The sequence below is a fragment of the Rousettus aegyptiacus genome, unplaced genomic scaffold, assembly GCF_014176215.1.
Source record: "Rousettus aegyptiacus isolate mRouAeg1 unplaced genomic scaffold, mRouAeg1.p scaffold_m13_p_4, whole genome shotgun sequence".
NCBI classification, from domain to species: Eukaryota; Metazoa; Chordata; class Mammalia; order Chiroptera; family Pteropodidae; genus Rousettus; species Rousettus aegyptiacus.
In genome coordinates, this window is record NW_023416307.1 from 65,417,918 (window position 1) to 65,443,488 (window position 25,571).

At 38.2% G+C, this 25,571-nt stretch overlaps 1 pseudogene; it reads right to left on the minus strand.

Annotated features, from left to right (window-relative positions):
* Positions 1-24,947, minus strand: part of LOC107497291 — a 40,587-nt pseudogene extending 15,640 nt beyond the window's left edge.
* Between the last annotated feature and the right edge of the window lie 624 nt (positions 24,948-25,571).

A 25,571-nucleotide genomic window follows, 5' to 3' on the forward strand; every position in this document is an offset into this window, starting at 1 on the left:
TTCAGAGACAGCATGGCTGGGAGCACTGTAGGAGAGCTGAGAAAATTCCTCTGAGTGTCTTTGCAGAGTTGAGGGCAAATGTATGCCACCTGTAGTGTACAAAAGGCTGGAGGCAGGGCAGGAGAACTGAGAGAAATCCTTCTGGCACACCAGGAATTTACTGATTGCAAGGTAACAGCACACTGAAAACTAGCGGATGGACAGGAGGCTAGAGAAAGATCTACATGGTTTGGGACGAAGAGCAGAGGGACTCCACAGAGGTTTTAAAAGCTGAAAAGACTACAAAGCAAAGAGAGCCCTTTGAAGCATTGCTACTGTTTAGATAAAAATTCCTGACCCTACCATTGAAATATGAGAAGCAATTGTTGACCGGAATTTGAATAGAGCTACAGTGAATCTAGACCCAGTTCAACTACAATTAGATCGATTTAGCCTGAAACTGGCACAGCATCACTTCTATTGCATTCTGTTGGTCAAAGCCAGTTATTAAGGCCGGTGCAGAATCTAGGGTAAAATGAATAGTTTCCATCTCCATATGATGGGTGACATGCACGTACTGAGAGGAGAGGAATTGTTGGGACCCTTATTTATAGACTAGTTATATAACTAAATGATACATTTATAAATAAGCCATGGTTATAAGAATAAACTGTGTTTTAAGAATAAACCATAAGTTTTAAGAATAAGCCAGAAAAAATGAGAAATTATTTCAAATTGAATAGTAATGAAAATACTCTATATCAACATTTGTGAACTGCAGCTAATGCAGTATTACTTAGGAGAAAATTTGTAATGTTAAACGCTTATACTAGAAAAGGCAAAATGTTTAAAATTAAAGATCTAGGTTTCCAATTTAAGAAAGTAGAAAAACAAGAGCAAATTAAATTTGAAGTAAAAAGAAAAAAAGTAATTAATAAAGAGCAAAAGTAAATGAATAATAAATTGGACAAACAATAGAGATTATCAACTAAGAAACAAAAACCAAAAACTAGTTTTTGAAAAGATTAAGAAGATCAATAAAACCCTAGCAAGACAGGTCAAAAGAAAAAAAGGGAAAATCTCCCCATAAATTATCAATACCAGAAATGAAAAATAGAACGTCACTAGAAGGATAATAAGGAGATATTAAAAGCAACTTTATGCCTGTAAATTTGACCGTTTAAATAAAACAAATAAATTCTTTGATAGATATACATCACTAAAACCAATATAAGAATAAATAGACTCTCTGAATGACCCTCTATCAATGAAAGAAATTGAATTCATAATCAATTGCAAGAAACCTCTATGACCACATATCTTCACCAATGAATCTTATCAAATATCTAAGGAAGAAAATTCCTACTAATCTTGTACAAACTTTTTCAAAATAGAGAGGAGAGAACACTTTCCAACTTGTATTTTAATCATATCCCTGATATCAAAACCTAAAAAGGACATTTCAGGATAAGAAAAATACCAATGAATATCCCATACGAACATAGACATAGAAGTCTTTTGTAAAATATCAGCAAATAAAATCTAAGAATGTATAAAATAATATACATTCTATGTATATATTTAGCTATTCATTAAACCAAGGTAAATAGTGTGATTGTAGCAAATAAAATTTAACTATATAAAAATGTATAATATGTTCCATTAAAACATGTCATGGCCATTCATTAGGTCAAGGTAAATATTACTGTGTTATTGTAAACTAGTTTCAAAATGATTACAGTAATAAAAGAATCTTTATGATAGTAGAAATACCCTTCAGTTATCAGAATTACCTAATCAGTTGCTGGGTGAGACTTCCATGTTAGTTAAGTTAGCTGTTGCCTTCAGGCTGGTGAATGTTTTAATAGTTTGAAGTATCATTACTGACAGATCTCTCTCTCTCTCTCTCTCTCTCTCTCTCTCTCTCTCTCTCTCTCTCTCTCTCTCTCTCTCTCTGTCTCTATGTGTCTGTCTGGCTTGCATTACTCCATTTTCTTTAATTATGTTCTTATTATTTATTGACAAGTCTTTATCAACTTTATCTTTTTACATTAGTGCTTCCTAAAATGTGTCGATCCTTAATTCTATGCGCTATTAATAGTTGAAATGCAACCAAACAGGCTTATTTACAGCCAGACATTATAGAGCCTTATTGGTCCGTTATATGTAATATTAATGGGCTATGCAGAATTCCCTTGCACATTTAGGGATCAGAGATTCTATTTTATGCAATAGTTTCAAGTTCACCTGATATTTCTCTGCATCATCGATACTATAAGCAGTGGTAATTGTGCTGCTGTCTGCCATTCAGGAAAAATATTAAGAGACTTTCAAATCTCAGACCTCAATAATTGCTATTTTGTCTATAGGGAGGAATCAGTGTTGACAGATGCCTTTTAATTTAAAACCACATTACCCTGTATACTATCTGTGGCAAATCATAATTTAAATTTATTTTGATAACTAGTTCAAATTCAAAAACAAATTCATGCAAGTTATAAAATGTTCAAGCAGCATGGAAGAGAATTAATAAAAATAAATCTAGTAACCCCCAACCACCTATCCTACCTTTTCCAGAGGCAAATGTTTGAACAATTTCCTGTGTTTCCTTCCAGAATTTTTTTAATCACAAATTTTAGCTTTGAAGATTGTTTTTTGTTTTCTGTTTTTTTGGTAGTTGGAGGGTAAGTTAAATGGAGACAAGAAAACACATAACAGGATAACATTAAAAAGAAAGAAAAAAGAGCCTTCTAGATTCCATATTTCCAAATGGGAAACACACACACACACACACACACACACACACACACACACACTCTGCCTTTGTACCCCAAGCCTCCTGTTTTCCATATCCTCAGTGAGGTGCTGAGAATCCCAGCCAATCCTTTGTGAATGAAAACTCATGGAATGATTGGTTCCTTGGCTATTGCCCTGGTGAGCTGTCATTTGATCTTCCCTCCTGAGAAGGAGTCATGTTAAAAAAAAAAAAAAAAATTCCTTTCCTCACTGGTAATTGTCTTGTTTCATATTGTAGTGGATAAAGGATGTCTTCAGTGTGACAATATAGGTGGGGTCATATAGATTTGGAACTGGGCAAATATGTGTGGGCTTTCTTTAAACCAGTGGTTCACAAACGGGAGCAATTTCATCCCCCCAGGGGATATTTGACAATGTTTGGAAACTTGATTGTTGTGACTGGGGGCAGGTGAGCACTCCTGGCATCTAGTGTGTAGATGGCCCTTCTCAACAAGGAATTATCTGGTCCAAAGTGTGTAATACTGATAAGGTTGAGAAACTCTACTTTAAATGAACTGTTTTGTCACTTGTTCTTTTGGGAACAGTGATTTACATTCAGAGAAACAACCCAAAATAAACCAGAGTATCAACCGTGATAAAATCCTATGCAGTTTTCCACTGGGTTTACATTCAGGCTCTCGAATGTGAGAACAAAATGTGAGAGTTTGGTGTCCTACTGATTCATCCAGAAAATAGTTTTCTTATAGCATTATCTACTCTTAGCCTTTCTCTTTCTAACATTTCTGATTATATTGCTTATGGAGAAAACCATGACAGTGCAGGAAGATGAAACTTGAATGGCAAGGCATAATAGCAAATAACTATTTTATATTTGTTTAGAAAATACTAAAAAATAGATAGTAAGTCCCATGTTCATTTTCCTTTGCTTAGTTTTATTACCAGCTACTTTTTTGTCTGGTTCAGACCAGATTCTTTCCACAGGTACACTCTTTCAGTCAAAAGGTGCTACATAAATCCTTTTCAGGGCGAAGCCTGATAACTGTGTTCAGATGGGCTAATTGTATTTAATCTGCTCATTTCTGAATGTCATCACGGATTAAAGCATGGGGGAAAGAGATTGTATTGACTCTGGGAAAAAAGATTCTTGACCCATAGTAAATCCTATCTTTGCTTCATTTTAGTGCAGTTTGTTGGCCTAGAAAAAAATGTGAAAATACTGGACATTTAAAATTGCCTTAGTTAAGAAAGATGTCAGAATGTTGGAGTTGCAATAAGGTGATTCAGAGGGTTTGGAGTATACCTCTTAAATTATTGGTGAGAAAGTGGATGCTCCAGGTAGTTAAGTGACAGGCCAGTGGCAGTCCTGGGGCTGGAGTCTGGGCACCCTCATCTCAATGTGCTGCTCTTTTGTTTCTGTGCTGTAGCTCATCATTATCTCCATGTGGCCAGAGATGCCCAAAGTAAACTAGCCCAAGGTCAGACCATAATATCTTGTATGTATGCATCACTTTAGACTATTCAAGCTACTTTCACATATATTATATCAAAATGACCTTTTTATATAAAGAGAAGAATGTCTTCACTGATCAGAGGAAATAAAAAGTCAGAGATATTAGGTAACTTATATAAGCTTAAATCATTAATAAAAAATAGACTCAGGTATCTCATCTAGGACTCTCCTCTTCAGGTCACTGCAGGTTTATATTAGAAGCAAACAATTTTACAGTGATATAAAGTTAGCTAGACTTTATTGGTTACTTACTAGGTATCTGGTACTGTGCTAAGAATATGCATTAGTCTATTTATTCCTTACAGTAGTTCTAAGAGGTTGATATAATTATTAATCTCATTTGCTTGATGAATAAACAGGTTTAGTGAGGTTCTGTAACGTGCTTAAGTTTACACTGCTGAAAATTTAGACTAAGGTCTATTTCATATCAAAGTCTGTATGTTGGCAATTATACTGTACTATTGGCATTGCTCAATGTGGTTTCTCTAAGACTATTTTGGTATTATATTTTTATATACTAAATATAATTTCCTGATTTGAGTAGCCATTGCACAGCCAGTTTTACACATCGATGTCCTGATTTTTAAAAACCTTTCACACCTTTTCATCCTTATTTATAGCTGACATTGAATGGAGAATGAAGACAACATTTTAAGAAAATTTTCTCTTCTGCATTTACCTGATAGCTTCAATCTGATTTCCTTCCTCAGCATACCTGAATTTACACATTCAATCTAACCTGCCCAGTGCAGAAACAGCAGGCTTTCTAGGAAAGAAATATGATGGTGTCACTACTTAAAACCTTTAATGGATCACTCATAACTTAAAACACAAAATACTCTGAAATCTGCTCTCTGCTTTATTATACAATTTTATTTCCTATGATCCACTGCAGATTCTGCTCTAGCCATCCAGAAATTTGGTAGTTCTCCAGTGACATCACACAGCTTCATGTGTGTGCATTTTCATGTCCTTGAAATGACATTTGCATTTTCATGTTCTTGAAATGACGTTTCCATACTTCTGCTTCCTTGTCCTGTCCCAACTTGGCCATAACTTACTTCTTTTATTCTCTAAAACTTCTTTCAAGAATATTGCTTCTGAGCTCCCCAACTTCCCAGAACATAATTCTATTATGGCCCTTATTACTGTAGTTGATAGTTAACTTCCTTCTCAACTATGTTATGAGAGATTTGATAGGAGGCACTATTTGTTATGTGTCTATTTCCTCAATGCTTGTGTCAGTGCCTGGCATATGATAACAAGCCAATAAAGTTGAGTGAGTGTGGTGATATCACAAGAATTTGGTCATTGAGTACATATGGAAAGTAAAGGGAAGAGAAAGAAGATGATTCTAAGATATCGTCTTTCGGTAACTGGGAAGATCTTTATGATGTTAATCTAAAAAGGATACTTAAGAGAATGATATGAATCTTGTGGTGAAAAGGAAAGTTGGTAAATTTGGATTTGCTCATGTGATATATTGAATATAACAAGATAGCCATAGACTATAATCTCCAACCAACTAAATACATTATGTATCGAGGAGAGCAGAATTTCAAAATTTAGGTTTTGTGAACAAAAAAGATTAAAAGGGCTCTGTCATCCTTTGTGATTGTAAAATAAAAAGAACTTAAGTTTCTCATGTATTTATGCAAATAAAAGGAAAGAGTGGGCTGAGTTCCTTGCTCACATTCTTCAACATTACTTTTTTTGACTTTGCTCATGCAGAAACAGAAATTGGCCCTCAGCTTTATGAGCAACTGATCTGCAGCAAATGGGTAAACTTTATGAGTTTGGTTAAAACAGAATGCTGTGTACAAATGGAATGTGTGTTTTTCTGTTTTTTGTTTTTTTAATAGCTAAATGGTTCTTAATAACATTGTATAAATATTCATTGAATCAGCAGGCCAAGAGGAGTTTGCTTTAAAATGCATATGCCTTTGCTTTATAGCCTTATTATTTAAGCAGAAAATTTGCCTATTCATGTGAACTTTCTGTCCTCAAAATCTGGCCTGTGGGGACCCAGTCTAGACTGGAAGCAAAGAACAGAGAACAGAGTCCTGTGATCAATAAACTCTGTGAGAATTTTACAGGTAAAACAGAAGTGTAGATAGTATACAGATAACCATTTTGCTCTTTCTAGAATGATTCTATGTAATTACTTCACTACTATTTTATCTTCTACATGCATGCATATCTTTTGGGAAACTAGCCACATGAATTTTTAGTTCTACAAGGATTTTGAAAATATAGCATGCTTCTCTAATTCTCTGTCAGAAGGGCTAGTTAACCACCTACAATTCTCCTAACATAAAACCAACTGTGTGAATAGTTTAAATATAAAAATATGAGCTGGGAAATAGGACTCTGTCAGGCAAGTGCTAGACAGCAACTGTATTTTTGCCTTCTCAGGCCTTTGTGGGGGCATTTTTGTGAACAATCAAATATGAGTATTCTGAAATAGAAAATATGTCTGTTATGGGCTATACTGTAACACTACCAAAATTCATCTTTTGAAGCCCTAATGTTCAAAATATGACCTTATTTGGAGATAGGGTCCTTATAGAGGGAATTCGGTTAAAGTCAGATCATTAAGGTGGGTCTGTAATCCAGTAGAAGACCTGTGTCCACAAACACATACAGAGGGAAGAGCATGTGAAGGGGCAGGCAGAAGCCAAGGGGAGTGGCCTGGAGCAGTTTCTGCCCTCAGGCCTTAGAAGGAACCAAGTCAAAGACACCCGGATCTTGCGTGTCTACCCTCTGGGACTGAGAAAACACATGGTTGCTGTTTAAATTGCCCAGTGTGTGGAGTGTGTTGTGGTAGCTGAGCATACATACTGATGCAGGGTCATCTCATCTTTGTGTTCTCAGGCCCTAGTGTGTGTCCTGGGACGTGGCAAGTTCTCAGTAAGTGTTTGTGAACCAAAGAGTAGAAAGGGGTCATGTTGGTCTTTGGAAAGAAGTTAGCACAACTTGGGGGAATATGCCCAATCCACAAACTATTAACCGTTTTTTTTAAAAAATCAGCAATCTACAAACAGTTACCACAGCTTTAGATGTTAGGTCTCATAGTGGGTCCCATGTGTTGGCTGTACTCAGAAGAATGGACATCGGCTGGGCCTACCCTCAAAGAGCTTGTTGCCTGGTATTGTCTTGGAAAAGCAAAATGTTATTGAAAGGTCTCATGGTGGCTCTGTCTGCACAGGTGGCACTCTTTCTCTATCCTAGTCTTGTCTGCACCAGCAATGGCACCTTTTTTTTTTTTTTTGAGGGACAGGGGTCATCAATCATTTAAAGAGTGTCCTAAACGCGTACTTTCAAGTTTGCCAGTAAGCAGGGAAGTAGGCTGGCATAATCAGAGATTGTTTTTTTGGCCTGGTCCACTGGAATTTAGGTATCCAGTATACATTTGTCAATATTATTGTAGTGTTCTTAGACTTGCAGCAAAAGAGAATATTTGCCCTGAGAATGAATTTTTAACTGAATTTGCTATGAAGTTGAATGAAGCATAAAGTACACAAGGTAGAGTTGAAGTTAGTCATATGGAGAGCTAGTAAATATTTGCTGGCCATTTGAGGATACTTTAACATTTCAATTTTGCTTTCTGGGAATGAGAATTATTCTCCCGTGCAATATTGTCTATGTAGATGCATTTTGCTGACCCCTTTAGCTGCTGTTATACTGAATTCTCACTACAACTCTAGGCACTGAATATAATTGTCATAACCATTTTACAGGTAAGAAGATTAAGGAATACAGAGGTTAAGATCATCTGATTAGTCAGTGGCAAAACCAAGGTTTAGAGAAAGTTTGGCCTGTCTCCAAAGCCTGTGTCCCTTTGCTGTGCAATGTTACCTTCCTGTTCCCATCAGCATCCCTCTTCTAATCCCTTCTCTCTCTCTCTCTCTCTCTCTCTCTCTCTCTCTCTCTCTCTCTCTCTCTCTCTCTCTCTCTCTCTCTCTCTCTCTTATTTTTAAATGTGATGAACATAGTAGGTAGACATTAGCAGGGCTAGCAGCTTTTTAATGGCTTTACCATTTCCCAACTCCCCCACTTCTTTTCTTACTCTGTTCTTTTTTTGCGGTCCTCTCCTAACTGTATTTATTGAAGGACGTTCTCTCTTTCATTTTCGCTGCCGTGTGTCAGATACTGCTGCTTCTTCCCCCTCCTATTTTGGCCCTCCATTCTGGGAGTTAGCCATGTCTGCTTCATCATCATTCATTTTCTTTTCTTGTATGCTCTGCATTTCTTTTATTTGTGTTGCCAGATATTCTATTCTGTTTACATTCTCTGGACTTGCCTGCCCTCTAATATATAATTAAGCTAATCCTAGAGGCTTAGACATTGGATAATTGATTTCATTACTCTGCTACTCATACTTATTTCACTTGTTATGTTCTTAAGTAAAACGGAAGCTTGTCTTTTATTTAGGAAACTTCACTCTTGAAATGAAAGAAGACCTACCTTGTGGCAGCACCTGCTAGGAAAATTATTTTCTCAACAGATGAAACAAACCTTTTATGGTGTTCCCATATTTTCTCCTTTTCAGGAATTCCTATGGCTGATAGATGTCAAATCACGCAAAAGCTTAGTTCAACATACTTCTAGACCTGCAGTTTCCACTGGATGTTTCAGGGAATATTAGTCCCATAAAACTATCCTTAAAAATTATAATCACAATAATATCTTCCTTTTGCTACCGGCAGGTAATTGAAGGTGGTGCATGCAGTCACATAGCTCCATGTGCTTTTTGTGGGATTACCAGAATGCCTGAGAGGCCTGTTGAAGGAGGCTGCAATTGTACCTAATAATCTATCCTTTGTTAACATGTCATCAACCCTGCATCTTTGTTGATTTCAGTCACTGGAGGAAGCCCAAGCCTCCAAGCCCAACTTTCACCTCCAAGACCTTTATTCTTATGTACTCAGTATGGCTATACACATTCTCTGATGAGTCCCAGACTCTCTTTCTCCTCAGTTCTTCTGCTGTACATTCAGGAACTCATGGTATGTGTACAAATTGGGAGAGGCTAGGTTTTACTGTGGTAACAGATCAATCACACACATACCTTACCCAGAACATCACCAACCCTTATGAAACAAAGGGCTCATTTCTCACCTAGGTTTTATGTTCAGCATTGGTTGACAGGGAGTCTGCTCCACATACTCAGCCAGAAAAGAAGCTGGCAAAGGCTCTACAGTATTCTGTCAGAAATATCTGGAAACGAAGCCTCCTTGGTGGTCTCAGCAGAGTAGAAGTGAGATGGGAAAATTGGACATGGGCTTTCCACTGCCGCAGCCCAGAAGCAAAATGTCATTTCTCACATGTCTTTGTCAGACATATTCAGATTTCCTGTCTTCCATGTAGCTGAACGGGAAGGGGAAGTATATTGGTGCTTGCCAATAAAGTCAGTCCCAATCTGTCATTAAAAAAAAAAAAACACCGCATCTTCCATTTTCTCCTAAATTTCTCTTTAACTTCTTATTCTAAAAAAATATGCCATTTTCTAAAGACATTGTTTCCCTTGCAGCTTTCAAATAATGGCTCTTTTTCTACTATACCCCATATGCTACTAAATGTGTAAGCAAAATAGCATGGTTCTCCCTTGCAATCTCCTCAGTTCCTTTAAAGCACATACTGTCTGACTAGACTTCTGATACCCTTCCTTGTTGCAGCCATCTGTCATCCTTCTGTCCACTTCCTCCCTGCCCTTCCTCCCTCTCCCTGCCAATTAATGAAACATTGTAGCACTTTCTCTACTTCAGTTTACTGTATTTTTCTCCTTTATGGCTTCTTTCATCAATCTTTGCGACTTCAACATCCGCAAGGATAACTCATCCTGCACCTTGTTCTTGACCTCTTTATCGTAAAACATTTTATCTTTTCCTTACCTATTCTCTTGATCATACTCTAGGCCTTAGGCTCCAAAACCTCAATTTCTAGCATCTCAATTACTGGCCATCACCTTCTATTTTTTCATTTCATCCCCTTATTATAGGCTGAATTGTGTACTCCCCCTAAAATTCTTATATTGAAGTCCTAATCTGCAGTACCTCAGAATGTAACTATATTTGGAGATAGGGTCTTTATAGAGATGATTAAGTTAAAATGAAGACATTAAGGTGGAATCTAATCTAACATGACTGGTGTCCTTATTAGAAGAGGAAATTAGGGCATGGACATGCACAGTGGGAAGGCCCGGTGGAGAGGGTTATGTATAAATCAGTGAGAGAGAACTTAGAAGAAACCAATCCTGCCAGCATCTTGATCTTGGGCTTCCAGCCTCCAGAATTGTGCAAAAATAAATTTCTGTTGTTTTAACCATCCAGTCTGAGGCATTTTGTTATGGTAGCCCAAGTTAGCTAATACAGTCCACTAATATTCTTGCTTTCTCACATATTTATTCAGATCAGATTTCATGATCCAATACCATAATCATGCCCTTCTACACACCTTGTTTTTCTGGCCCCTCATCAATCTACTGTAAGTCAGCCTGGGAAAACTTCCATCCTATTCGATTCAACTCTGTTTGAATAAAGCCTGTTGCCAAGCAGCTGAGCACAGCTAAAGGAAAACAATACCCACTCAGTACATGTGGGAGCATCTCACTCTTATCGTTTCTCTAGGCAATCACTCTCTTCTTCTCTGAGAAGACTCTTTTATACCACCTTTTTGGTCTTCAGACTCTTATTCCCCTCAGCAATTTCAGTGATCTGTCTCTTGTTCCAGGGCCAAAACAGAAGCAACCAGGAAGTACCCCCTGATCCTCCCTCACTGAGTCTGTCGACTTTGCTGCTTCTGCACCTACATACTCTGACATTTTATCTGTAAAGATGAATGAATCATTCATAAATCTAGTATGGCAACTCCTTTGCTTGTGCTCTGGATCACCTACTCAAGGAAATTACTCCTGCGATTGTCCCCCTCTCTCTTGCATCTGGACCCTCCCCCATCTCTGTAGGATGTTTCCTGTCAGCATACCCGTATACCCTAATAATTCATTCTAGTAGGCTTTGCTGTGCTGGGTCACAAAACCTGAAATCTTAATGTATACAACAGTGATTTATTTCTTGCTTGTACAACATCAAATGTGTTCTGGTGACTCATTGGGACAGGTCTTCCTCATGAGACATTGCGACTGGTTCTTGTGAGGTCACCATCTCAACACATGGTTCCCAGTATCTCCTGTAGCCAGGCAAAAGAGAGGGAAAGGTGGCATTCACATAGATGGGAAAAGAAGCTTTAGAGAAAAACATTGTTTTTCTTCCTAGAAAAAGCTGCTTTAGACATAAACATTTTAAAATCCAAGATATTTTAAAATTAACTCTTTGCTATCCACTATGTGGGGATTTCACCTACCACTGGTAAATAGAATAGGATGATGTTCTTCTTTGCATGCTGTGGACATATTGTTGGAATTTTCTTTTTAATTATGTGTGTGAATTCTCCATAGAATTCATAGCAATATACTTATTTGGGGAGAGCAAGGGTGATTTCATTCAATAAATATGCAATTGAGAAGGGAGGGATTGTTCATCTGGGTTAAGTTTTTTCTTTATAACTCTACAGAATCTGGCATAAAAATCATCCGAATTCATATAGGAAAGGAAATTATTTGCTTTGGATGAGGGCAATAAACATTTATTCTTATTTATGCTTGGGATTGTCAATAAATATTTATGTTACCCTAATCTAATCTTTGATTTTAAGAACTCAGCTACATATTTACAGATATGTTCTTCAAAACGAGCAACTAACAGAGAGGAATATGGTATGTATTTGCCTTTTTTAGATAAATCTCTCTAAAATTTAGTGGCTTAAGACAGTGAAGTTTTTTAGTTCATGATTCTGTGGGTTGGTACTTCTGGTCTCAAAGGGGTTAGTCAGGTGTCTACAGTCAGTCTCCCGTCAGCTAAGCAGCATTTCTAAGGATTGGCTGGCTGCAAGTTGGGTGATGGTGGAGATGACTGAGCCAAGTGTCTCTCATCTTCCTGCAGAACAGCCCAGGTTTGTTCTCATGGAGTGTGGGCAGGATCTCAAGAAAGAGTGCAAGGAAAAGTGCAAGGCACTTGAACCCAAGGCGTGGAACAAACTCGTACACTTTCAGTTCTGCCACATTCTGGTGGCCAGGCAAGGCAGAATGTTAGCCCATATTCAAAGAATGAGGAAATATATCCTAGCTCTTCATGGCAAGAGGTGCAAAGTCAAGTACAAACAGATGTAGAAAAAGGAAGAGAAATGATGTATGATCACTTAACAATTTACCACATAGGACAAACATTTGAGAAGTGCAGCCTGAGATATTTGAAATTTTTTCCCTTCACTTAGTATTAGCCAGTGAAGAAAGCAAAAGTCAAAAGTGCATTTTTGAAAACAGATCTTCCTAAATATTTCTTCTTTGCTTGCCCATATCTGCTGTTGCTATTAAATACAGAGATTTGAGAAAATAGCCATTCTTTTAAAACCAAAAGCTTCAATTTTTAAGTTCATTTATTTTCCAGTGGAAATAGCTTTTCCAAAATGGGAAGTATGTTGATTGCATCGAGAAGGACCAGCATCTTGTCCCCATGGTAACAGCATCTTAAATTCTCTGAATGTTTGCCACCTGGTGTTTTGAGGCGCAATAGCCGTATAGTGCCATGTTATATAATGGGAGAGAAAGAATCTACATGCATCACACGTATCACGGGTGCGGTTGGTATCAGATTAGAATGATGGCCTATGAAATAAGAAGCTTATGGTTAAATTTCCAATAATAACAAAATAACAACAGCAACAACAAAAATAATGTAATTCTGCTTGCAGGAGATCCTTGGATAACTCTGCTACATTAGAAAAGTACTCCTTCCAACAACATAGCAATAGACTCTATTGTAGTGCTTTTAAGTACATCTTAGGATGTACTTACATGCATAAGTGCAAATACACTGGAACACACATGCACATATACACATACACACAATTTTTGAGCTCCAAATTGAAACAAAAGTGATAACAGCTCTTATAGCCCTATTATTAGTTACTGGAATATGTGAAATGGTTACTTTTGTCCTAACTTACTATAGTCTTTTAAAGAAGATGTTTAAGAAATATGATGTCTAAGTCATAAGATGTTTGTGTGGGTGGTTGCCTTTCCACAGAAATTGTTCTCTCTCCAAAATCCTTACCTCAGTAGGTGTCACTAGGGCTTTAAAAATTGGGATTTAGATTTGAATCAAGTTATATCTCCATGCGGTGTTTTTGGTTATGTAAATGACACATTTAATACCTATCTGTGTCTACGACTCCTGTTAAGCTGCATAGGAACCATGAGAGAACAAATGTTTGCTCACTGTGGTAGCTGAATGGCTGCCGTTGTTGCTGAAACTGTAAAGCAATTTTCTATGGTAAAACCCATAGTAATAGAATTTGGGAAAGGTGGATGTCTAGGTGGATAGAAGAGGAGATGTGTGTGAGATGTTTATGAATGAGTCACTGGGCAGAATTGGAGGCTTTCTTCAGATTAGAAACAGAAAACTAGTGGGTTGCTTGGAAAGGAGACATAAGCTTTAAACTAAGAGAACACAGATTTTTGGAGACCAGGGGTCTGGCATGAGGCAGAAAAATTCCCAGGATGATGTCATCTACCTGGAGGGGATACAGAAAGCATGGAATCTAGATGCTGATACTAACTGCAAACAGTAGATTAAAATTTGCACCTCACTGGCTGGTATAATGACTAAAGAAGCCACTATATGCAACATGCTTTAAAACCTGTAGAGCAATATACAAAGTTCTTTTCTATTCATTGGGGCCTGCAGAGGGAGATGAGGTAAAAGAGGATAGCGGAGTGTTAAAAAAAAGAAAGCACTGCCGATGTGCACCTCTTTTCCCCAAGTTGCAGGGCTTGAAGATCTTGGAACTGAAGAAAAGAATATTAAGTGGAAGCAAGAAAAGGAATCTATGCACCTTTATAGTGTGCCTGTCAGGTCACTTGGCAACGGGATGTTGGTTATCTGAGGAGAGGGAGTTTATGCCCAGTGAATATATTCTTTGCTTGTATTTGGATTCCTTGGAATCCCTGGGCTTCTCATTTATAATCCATCCTACACAGTCTTATATGACTTTCTGTCCTCCATATGTCATTTGTTCCTCACAATCACCCTAAATGAATATATTTATGAGTTACCCATCCCGTATCTGAAACTCCAAAAACTAGAAAGCTCTAAATTAGAAAGTTCTTTTTTTTAAGTTTCTTTTGTAATTTTGGTGATAACACCTGACTTGAAGTGCCATAAAATTATTAATAAATTTTTTTGAGAGAAAATATAGGCATACCTTATTTTGTTGTGCTTCACTTTATTGTGCTTTATAGGTATTGCATTTTTTAAAAATTGAAGGCAAGACCCTTGACCAACAAAAACGTTACTACTTGCTTTATTGCCATACTTACTTTATTGCAGTATTTTGGAAACAACCTGCAATATCTCTTAGGTCCACTACGTATAACTGTAGTTCTTTAAAGAAAGCAAGTTGATGTTTAATGAGGATAAATACTGTTGAGAGCACCGTGCCTTCAGGAGAATTCAGTAATCCTCTGGTTTTAGGCAAAGTTAAGCCTTGTTTTTTCTGGAGGGATATATGCACTGAGACAAGAGGCCAAAACTCTGTTTTTCATGACATCATTTTACTTTGAGCTTCATTTTCTTCTTGTCAGAGTCATGCACAATGGCATGCCTAGTGAGACTTTATTTCATTGTAAGCATTTTGCCACAGCCAAGATGTTCACACATAAATGGATGTCTTTCCTCCTGGAAAGAGAATTTGGCTCTGGAGACTGAACACAGTTTTGTAGATTCTGCCATGGCCTGCCCTTGGACATCGCATCCCTTTCTGGGGCATGAGTTTTCATATATTGCTTCAGATAATCTTTGTGTTTAAATGTTTTCTGGCATACTTCACATATTATTTCCTCTTTATGGATTTCTCTAACATGTTTCAGAGCTCTGTCAATGTTTTTGCCACAGAAGAATATCTTTTTTGACATATAAAGCCCTCGTGGATTTTCTCATGTCTTTTCAGCCTGTGGGCTGGAGTGCAGTGTGTTCCACACCCTTTGTGCTGCACTTGAATAGTGGTTCCTTGATATACTGGTTGGTACTGATGGATTTTTAGCAAGTCTTCTTATAACCTTTGAAAGTGCATACCTATTATTTTTTCTGATTTTCACATTTGTGTTCAAAATTATCTCAAGTTGGATTTTGTGTTTAATTTTTGATCACAGCCACTGGCCTTTTTTTCCAGTGTGAAGCAGCGCATGGCAGTCAGGTGGTAGTCCCTGACAAAGGCTTCACTACACCTTTCCTGGTAACAAAGGATGTCTCCTCTGTGTGCTTGCAAAGGTGAGTGTCTAGCTTCCAGCCCTTGTAATTGGAGCTGTTAGGGAAGGAGCAGATGAACCTCCCAGGATGTGTGAGGGTAGGTGCAGAGGTTGAGAGTAGGGGATCACAGGGCGGGGCTCTCACTGGCTATGATGATTGCTTTGACAATGGTCAGGGATGACACTATGTCAGTGGGAGACTGGAGGCTCCAGGATGCTCAGGGCCAGGCCAAATGTGGAGCCATGTTCAGATCACTGCTGTGCAGCCCAGGCTCGACCATGTGCCAACTGCTCTAGGCAGACCTACACCCAACTGGGCACACTTCCGGATTGCAGCTGGCAAATTATTAATAAATTTTATTTTTCTCATTCAGTGGATTATTAGAATATGTCTATTCCAATATATTCGCTTACCAAGTGCTGTCCCTGACATTATTGGTGTTATATAACATTCAGTTTATGCAGTACATTATATAATAAAAGAAAATTCTGAAATCTGGTTCCAAGGATATCATGTAAGAGACTGTGGACATGTATTATTTCCCAATTAAAGGCTGAAACTAAGATTCAATGAGGTTAAGTGCCTCTCTTAAGGTCACATAACGAGGAAATCATAGATTTCAACTCGGGTATGTCAGACTATGGTGATTTCTGGTGGTATCTTTTGGAACCAGTTTCAATAAATTATTTTGGAGTCAGGAAATTATTTTGAATAATGAAAGATGTCTTTGAGAGCTGAATCCACAGGCAAGCACTCAATCCAGCACTCATTTGTAGGAGACAGAGAAATCTGTTCTTTTAGTTTGCGGAAATCTGTTCCTTCTGTACACCTTTCTTTAAAGCATTAGTCCCTGAATGACATACTGGCTTCCTATCATCTCAAGGTGGATGTCTTCTTAGCAACACAAATAAAATTTAGTGAGGACAAAGCAAAATCCGGACAAAATCCCCGGGCCCTCCATATGCGAAATCTGTATTCATTGTCACTCTTTCCAGTGCTCTGTTCTTCATCTTGGTCTATTTCTATGTTCTTTTGCTTTTCCTTTTACACACCCCAAGAAAGAATAGAATGTTCTCTGCTGCCATCTCTACTCTTTAAGCGCTTGCTTTTAAGGGGCTGGTTTTTCTTTTTCTACCAATCCTATGCCTAATCTTGGTAGAGCAGATAATTTAGTTGATTTAGTGGTGCATCGTGAGGATTTCATGAATACGGCTATATTAATTTTAGAAATGGAGAAATGTGTAAGGCAGAACTCATATGTCTTAGCTCAGGCTGCCAAAACAAAATACCTGACTGAGTAGTTTAAAAAACAGACATTTCTCACAGTTCTGGCAGCTGGGAAGACCCATATTGAAGTGCTGGAAGGTTTGACTCTTCGTGAGGGGCCTCTTCCTGGCATGAATTATTCCCGTGGCTACCTTCTTGCTGTGCTCATATGGCAGATTGAGTGCTCTTATCTTTCTGTTTTTCTTCTTAAGGATACTGATCCTATCACAGGGGCCCCACTTTCATGATTTCATCCAAGCCTAATTATCTCCAAAGTCCCTATATCCAAATACCATTATGTTGGGACTTAGGACTTCAACATATGCATTTTGGGGGACATGATTTGGGGCATAACATCATCTATTTAATACAACCACATTCTTTTTAATTAATATTAATTTTTACTAATATTAGTTTTTTTACTATTTAAAAATGCTACATAGATATACACCTAACACTGGATTAGCTTCTGGTTCCTGCTTTGTTATTGGGGAAAAAAAAAACAAACTAAATCTTTGGACTTCTGTTTTATCATATATTAAAGAATGGTGTGGAACTAAATGATCTCCTTATAACACTTCAGTTTAAATAATTTTGTCAAGAGTGTTAACAGTATGTTACATGTATAACAGAAGTAATAATATCTCTAAAGCATGCTTTAAAGACTTCTTGGTAACTTTACTTTTTCTTACTAGTTATTGATTTATCTTTTCTGGGTTGCGACAATTAAATATCTTCCTAGTTTCACAGATTTGGTGTCACTTTTAAGTTTCTGCTCAATGGATATTTTCATCATAGATAATAATTGCCTTTTTGTCTTTTTTAAATTTTTTCTAACGCTCTTATATCCTTACTTCACCCTTTTTAGAGAGCTCTGACTTTGCTGTTTTGGTGGAGAATTGATAGAGATAGCATAGTGGTTATAAGAGGTTAGAAACAAGTGAGATGAAAATCCCATATTTTTAGAATACAATTTCTGTACAATTTTTAGTTTCAAAATTTAACATTGACATGGTCCCCTTTTTAAAACTATAAAGGTAGCAACCCCCTACTTGTATGTGTGTTTAAAAATTCTTCCATAGTAAGCAAAAACCAAGCAAGATATTTAATGTTTTCTCCCAAAAGATAATTCTAAAGTAGGCCTGAATATGTTATTTCAAAATGTATAAAGAAACTGCCACCTATTTGGGTTGAGTGTGATTTTGTTCTTTGTACTTCTGTCACACTAGCCTGTAGTCGTTTGTGTTAACTTGGCCCAATTTTCAAAGATGTGATTGTGTGGGATTCAGGAGGCTGTCAGCTCTCCTTTCCCCAGATTTTCTGGGCCAGCTCTAGGTCCCCAGATGCCTCCGAAGAGGCAAGTCCCAGAGTCGATAACTCTGAAGAGGCTGCTGATCCCAAGACAGATGACAAGATGTGCTGAGCCTCTAGGACAGACATGGCAGGACGTTAATAATAAAAGACAGCCCTGCTGCCAAGGAAGGAGAAGGAAACAGATGTGAGGGCAAGATTCAGGTGACAGGCTCGGCATTACTGAGATACAGGATATTATGGAGGAGGGAGAAAAGTAAGTTTGTATTTGGCAATATGTGAATAGGCAAGACCTGAGTGTGGGCAGTGGAAGTTGTACCTTTCAAAGATTTCTGACCTTCTGCCTGCCAACTTGGAAATAGATTTCTTGATGGAGCGGGAGGAGGAGGGAAGAGGTGAAAAAGGCAGACGCCAAGAGAGACTGTTGACCTGGCAGCCAGACAAAAGGATGCTGTGGCTGGCACCTGAGGGAGAGAGGGCCAGAGTGGTGTATCTGGTGAGTCTAATACAAAGGGCCGAGTGCCAGAGTCTAGGATAGTAGAGAGCAGCCTGAGTTGGCCTCTTCTATTGTCGACAGGAGAAAGTAATCTGAAATAAAAGAAAAAAATAGTGAAATTTAATATCTTTGGATAGATTTTTAAGGTTAGCATTCAGAAGCTGGTATTCAGCTGCCTTTCTCCTATCTGAGAGGCATAACCTCTTGTAGCCATATTGATAATGCTTTTAATTTTTTAAATCCCAACAATATTGCCATGTTTCCAATTGCAAGACCAGGGTGGTATAATTTGACTACAGGCTTCTCGATTTCCCAGCAGTGAATCTAAGTGACTTTTCTCCATCCCTAATGTTGACCCAGAACAAGATCGTTTGCTGGAAGACAGGACTCACTCTTTCTTTAAAATACAATTTTGTCATCATATCATCAGGAAACTTGAAATGTAGCAACATCCCTCCAGGGTTTTGGTCTCAGCTCTCACTGAGTATTTTATTTTCATCATCCTCTATCACCATGTGCCACTAGGTGTTGCTGTTACTCGTGCTTTGTGAGACAGGAACTGAGAGCAGTCTGCCTGCCTGTTTGTGCATGCAGGGGGAAACAATCATCAGAAGGGGAGGAGAATGCAGTCTATGTGGATTTAAACATAAAGACCTCTTTACCTGGCATTTTCATCAAAAAAATATAAATAAATAAAAAACCCCAGACACTCCATATGTTATGTTATTTGGTTGCTATTTGCCTTTCTGTTTTTAAAAGGGAAAGACTGAATTAAAAGCATTTCTCCCACCAAAGTACCTTCTCTATCTTTACTAATTCTTAATTTTCCCTTATAATGTAGTTTTCAGCTCTTAATAAGAGGACTACTCATTAGCATTTTAGGAAAATCACTGTACTTGGGTATTCAGAACCTATATATGGACTCCAAATGTTTCTCTTCTAATTTCTTCTAAATCTTAGAGACTTCAAATGCAGTATTTAATTTTCCTTAAGAAAAAGTGATGTAACACTAACCTCACCCAGGGAAAGAATCCCGTGAAGGCATAGTGAGTCAGAGGTTAGGATTCAGTATTTTTGACTAAACTCAGATATGCCCTTGAACCCAAGGGACGGAGGTTGCCATAAGTTTGTTTCTTTGAATGGTGGTGTTAGACATAGAAATAATTTGTTTTCCTACTAAAGTTGCTCTTCTTTTATTAAATATTGGATACAGGTATATCTTTTAAGATGTGGTCATTGATTAACATATACCAGAGCATTATTTAAATGTGAAATTAAATATTTCCAAATAATAATGTATTTATAAAATTGCTTTTTAAAAAGATTATTACAGTATGTTAAGTGAAGATGTCTCAACATAATTTCATTATAGCCAATGATAGCCAGTGATAAGAAGTAACAAGATAACTCTCAGCTAACTCTTAGCTATGGGCCAAATGCCAGCTCACAGGTTTGGAAAATAGTCCCTGAGGTGAAGTTGCCATGGACAGTTTTGATGGCATTTTAAGAATATTTGGGGTCTCATTCTCACTTCTCCTCTCCTCTCCCACCCTCCCCTCCTCTCCTTTCATCTACTTCCTCTCCTTTCTTCTTTACTCTCCCTTTTCCCCTCCCTCCTTCTTTTACGTCTATTATTTATTCCCTTTCTTTTCCTGTCTTCTGTTTGTTTTCCATATGCATGATACTTTGATTTATTGCAGAATGTATGAGAGAAAGTATCATGACCACATCTGTATTCATTTCCTGTGGCTTCCATAACAAATTGTTACAAACTTGGTGGCTTAAAGCAACATGTGCTTATTCCTTACAGTTCTGGAGGTCAGAAGTCTGAAACCAGTTTCCTAGGATGAAATTAAAATTCTTAATTTCAGGACCGTGCTGCTCCAGAGGCCCTAGGAGAATCAGTTTCCACGCCTTTTTCTGGCTTTGGAGCTGCATTCCTTGCATTTTTTGACTCAAGATTCTTTTCTTCAGTGTAGTATCTTCGAATCTCTCTCTGCTGAGGTTATGACATTGTCTTTTTTCTTCAGTGTCAGATCTCTCTCTGCCTCTCTTGGGACAACTCTGATCACATTAGGGCTCATGAGATAAGCCAGGTTAATATCCTCATCTCAAGACTGTTAACGTCTGCAAAGTCCCTTTTGCTATATAGGGTAACATTGTAGGTTCCAGGGATTATGACTTACGTTATCTTTGGGGGTCATTATTCAGTCAACCACGGTTTAACTAGCTGTACCTTTGTCAATTTATTTAGTACATTTCAGTTTTCTTTGTCTTATATTGTTACTGTGAGGATTTAGTGAGAAATGCTTGCAAGTGCTTAGCAGAGTACTTGGCAAAAAGTTAAGTCCATTTGAAGTTAAAATAATTTAAATGCAATAAATACTATTCCTACTATTAAGTATAATTATCTTCCAGATCATCCAGTTCTTCATCTCCCATTCACATTTATGATACTTCGATCTAGCTTCTGTCCTCACTACTCTACTAAAACATTTATTTCAGGGTTTCCAATCTCCTCCAGCTGGTCAAATTCAGACTAATTCTTGGGCTTCATTTAAGTAACATTTATACAGTTTACCACTAACTTTACTTAGAAATGCTCTCCTTACTTAGCTTCTGCCATATCACATTTTCCAGTTTTCTTTTTACCTAACTGGATATTTCTTCTCTGGTTCTTTTGCAATCTTTTCCTTCTTTAACCCACTGGAAAATATTGGTGTTCCTCAGAACTCTGTCATGAGTGCTCTTGTCTGTCCTTCTCATTTTTTTAAAATTAAGTTTATTGAGGTAACATTGGTTAATGCAATTATATAATTTTCAGATGTACATTATCATTTGACACTTGTATATTCTATCGTGTGTTTACCACCCAAAGTCCGGTTTCCTTCAGCTACCACATATTTGATCCCTTTTATTCTCTTCACCCTCCCACTAAACCCTACTTTGTCTGCCCTTACACTGAGGTAAGGAGTAGCATGGCATGTTTGATGATCTTAAAGAAGATAGGAGGGCAGGGATACAGATAGCAAGGGAATGGGACTAGCATGGGATGTGGCTGTAGTGGTGGTCAGGGTTAAATTTTGCAGTTATTGGAAGATGCTTGTGACTAAGATTTTGGCATTAATCTTAGTGGGATGCTGAGGGAGGCTTTGAAGTTGGTATACTGGGTTGGTGTTGTCAGTGAACGCCCGAGTTTTTCCCTCTCTGTGAAATCTACAACTGATGACCTTCCCCTTCCTGAAAGCTGTTAAAGCATCAAGCCAGAATGCTGTCTGATAGGTCGAGGCTTGGATAGAGAGGCAGGAGAGAGATAGCAAAGCTGCGAGTGGAGTGACAGGCTCAGCCCTATTTCCTACATTTAGTAAGGATATGTGAATTTCCTATGTGCCAGAAAAACATTACTAATTGTGGCTGTAACCTAGGCAGTGTCTCTAGTATCCTTCTGGGTGAGGAGGCCCCAGGTGTGACTGGTTTTGAGGTGGGAAGGGACCATAAGGGAAGAGGCCCTAAGTGACATCCTAAGAACCAAAAAGAGCCAATCTTAATATCTCTTTCAAAGGAGGAATTGACAAGCAGTCAGTGTGCAACAGAAAAATAACAACAACAACAACAAAAAAGAGAGAATGGTGGATTTGTCGCTAGGCATTGTGATCACTCAAGTGACAGATAGCTTCATGCCTCCTCTCACTGCCACCGAAGCTTAGTTGTAGGGTGCTGGCTCTGGAGACCACACTCCTTCCTCCCCACCTCCAAACGCTTCCAGCCAGGAGTGTGTCCAGCTTTTGTGAGTAAGATATGAGATACTTAACCAGGGAGGAAGAAAGGGTGGGCTGAGAGGTCTTTACAGAGCTTGTACCTAGGTGGAATGGAGGTTGAAAGGGGACATTCGATAGGTATTATTTGGGAAAACTGGAAAATGATTCCAGATGTATGCTTTGATGATGCTCTTAATCAAACCAAGTAAAGACATATTATTTAATTTTATCATCATTTTTATGTGCATAACAAAACTTTGAGTTAAATGTTACTATTCTCACACTGCAGATGGTAGGATGAGGTTTCATGAGATTAAGTAACTCACTCAGAGGCACATAGCTAGCATGTGTGACCAGGAATTGGAACCCTTACGTCCCCGACCTTGAAGCTGTGTCCTTTCTAACCCACCGTACTGCTCTATACACTACATTGTTAATGTGGTTTCATGGCAGTGACAAGTTTAAATAGAGTTAAAAATAAATAACCATTAGTGATATTGTAATCTCACATGGATCAAACCACTGAAGGTTGCAAAGGGTAGAATGATGCAAATATAATTGACTAACTCTGGCAAAAATGACAATTCAAATTTTGAAGTTAGATTCTGCTACGACTACAGAAAGAGCTACTGTACTTCCTCACTTGTTCTTAGGCAGATAAACCTGTATTATTTTAACCATAGCACATGATTATTTATTTTTGAGTTGCCTATTCCACATATACCATCTCTCCACACCCTGTCCCCTCGCCTTTAGGATATCAGCTCAATGACCTTATTTGTCTTCTTTTCTGATGTTTTACCAGCAATCTAGAACCAGAGCTAGGTACATAATAAGCCCTCCATCAATATTTTTGAACAAATGAACAAATCAGGAAGTGATTTTTTAATATCTCACCTAAATTCTACCTTAAAGAATTAGAAGTGAAAAAGGAGGCTGTTAGGGACTGAATGTTTGTGTCCCCCCAAATTCATAACTTGAACTATATGCCCCTGTCATGTAATGCTATTAGGAGGTAGGATCTTTGTGGAATAATTAGGATTGTATGAGGTCATGAGGGTAGAGCCCTTAGGAGTGGGATTAGTGCCCTTATAAAGTCATGAGTGAGTGCTTTCTCTCTCTGTTTCATCATGTAAGGATATAATAAAAAGCTGGCTGTCTGCGACCCAGAAAAGATCCTCACCAGCACTCAACTATTCTGGCACCTGAATCTGGGACTGCCAGTCTCTGGAACTGTCAGAAATAAATTTATCTGGTTTATAAGCCATCTATAGTAGTTTATTATAGCAACCTGAACAGACTACTACAGAAGAGGAAGAGGAGAAAATAAGTATAAATCCCTTCTGGTTATCCAAGAATCAATAGACTAGGTTACACAAGCATGTTATTACTGGCAAAGGTGGCCTTCATAATGGCTTTTCATGACTTGCATAAAACTCTGTGATGTGAAAGTCACTATAAAAACCCAGCTATATCAAAATTCTTTCCCAAATGGCCTTAGTAGGCATTGGTCTGCTTCCTACCTGGCTAAAATTTTTAGGACAGTGTCACTTATTTATGTAGGAGGGTTCCTGCCTTATGTCAGAGTGAGATTTAATGAGTATAAATGATAAGTTAGTGGTTTCGACAGAAGTTTCTTTCCAGGGAAACCAAGGATCTTGTTTGGGAGAATTTGACTTTGGTCTAGTAATGAAGAGTTATTGTTTGAGTGAAGGAGCATGTGATCTGTTTTTTACATTTGTCTCTCAGCATAATTCCTCTTAGGCACATGTCTGAGTCCTGTGGTGGATGTGGATGTGTTTAGCAGGTAGGCTAGATGAATACAGAGTGAAAAGCTATTGAACTCAAATCACTGTAGGATATTGAAGTTCAATTTTGAAATCCCTTCGTAGAAAATACAACCCTATTAATGCAACCAGGGATAGTCCTTTAATAGACTCAGTAGCAATGGTAGAGTCATACATGAGCCAATGTCAAACACCTCCCACAGCCTCCCAAGAGACTCTGGAGGCAACTGAGGAGTAAATGCCAATGAGTCATTTACTATTGTCAGTGTCGATTTCCAAGTAAGTTTAAAGAAATAGAGCTACCTTTTGAAACTCGTGGATCCACATTTTGCCTAAAGGCAAAACATGTAATTCTAGATAAACTTAGTCACCTTCATGTTTTCCTTATTGTTTTATATGTAAACTGAGTTAATTCAGAGTTGTCCTCATTCCCCGCTTTCTCTGCAAAGTGGCATCAGTGTTCTGGCATCAGAGAGAGACAAATGGTCCAAGCTTGTCTTTTCTCCCATACAAGCATCCGGAAACTGGAATGTCACTCATTCTGTCTGGTCTTTGGCCTTTGGCTATTGCTCCCTGCTGCCATCATCAGAGGTGTCAGTGTTACCATCTGGTGGCTGGCTGCAAAGCTCTCTGTTGCAGAGAGGGAGAGTCCCTTGTCACAAACATAAGAGACTGTTCTGTATTATTTGAGGGGCTGGGGACATTGGGCTTCTCTTCCATGCTGTTCTTGGCTGGCTGCCTTTCCTTTGGCTCTCTCAGGCTCTCTATAGAAACAAACTTTGTTCTATTGCAGCTATATCAGGGGCCACTGCATAGTGCTGGGAACTCTAGGACCTATTCCTTCTTCAGAGCTCCCACCTAGGAAGAGAATGTGTCTCCCTTTCTCCTAGATTTCTAAGTATTTTTGAGGGTTCTATTATTGTCTCTCACACTGGGGCTAGTCAAGTCACCTGTTGATTATACGTGAAGGTGGAGACTCAACACCAAGTATATATATAACACATTTAAAACCGAACTCTTGACTGCAACTATTTCTTTTGCAGTCTTTTCCGCCTTGAGTTATCCTTAAGTTTTGTCTTTCATTCATTCCCTGAAGTCACTCCAATTCCAAATCTGTCACTCAGCTTCTAAAATACATCCTGAATGTGACTGTTACCAGAGAGTGGAGTCCTCTCCTGACGCATTGTCCAGGTTCTCGATGTCTTGAACAAAGAACTGAGCAAGACACTGATATACAGTAGAAAAGAAAAGTTTTATTAGAAGGGAAAGTACACTTCCAGACGTGGAAGCGGGTCTGAGCAAGAGAAGCGTGGCTCAATGGGCCTAGTAACAAAGCCTTCAGGG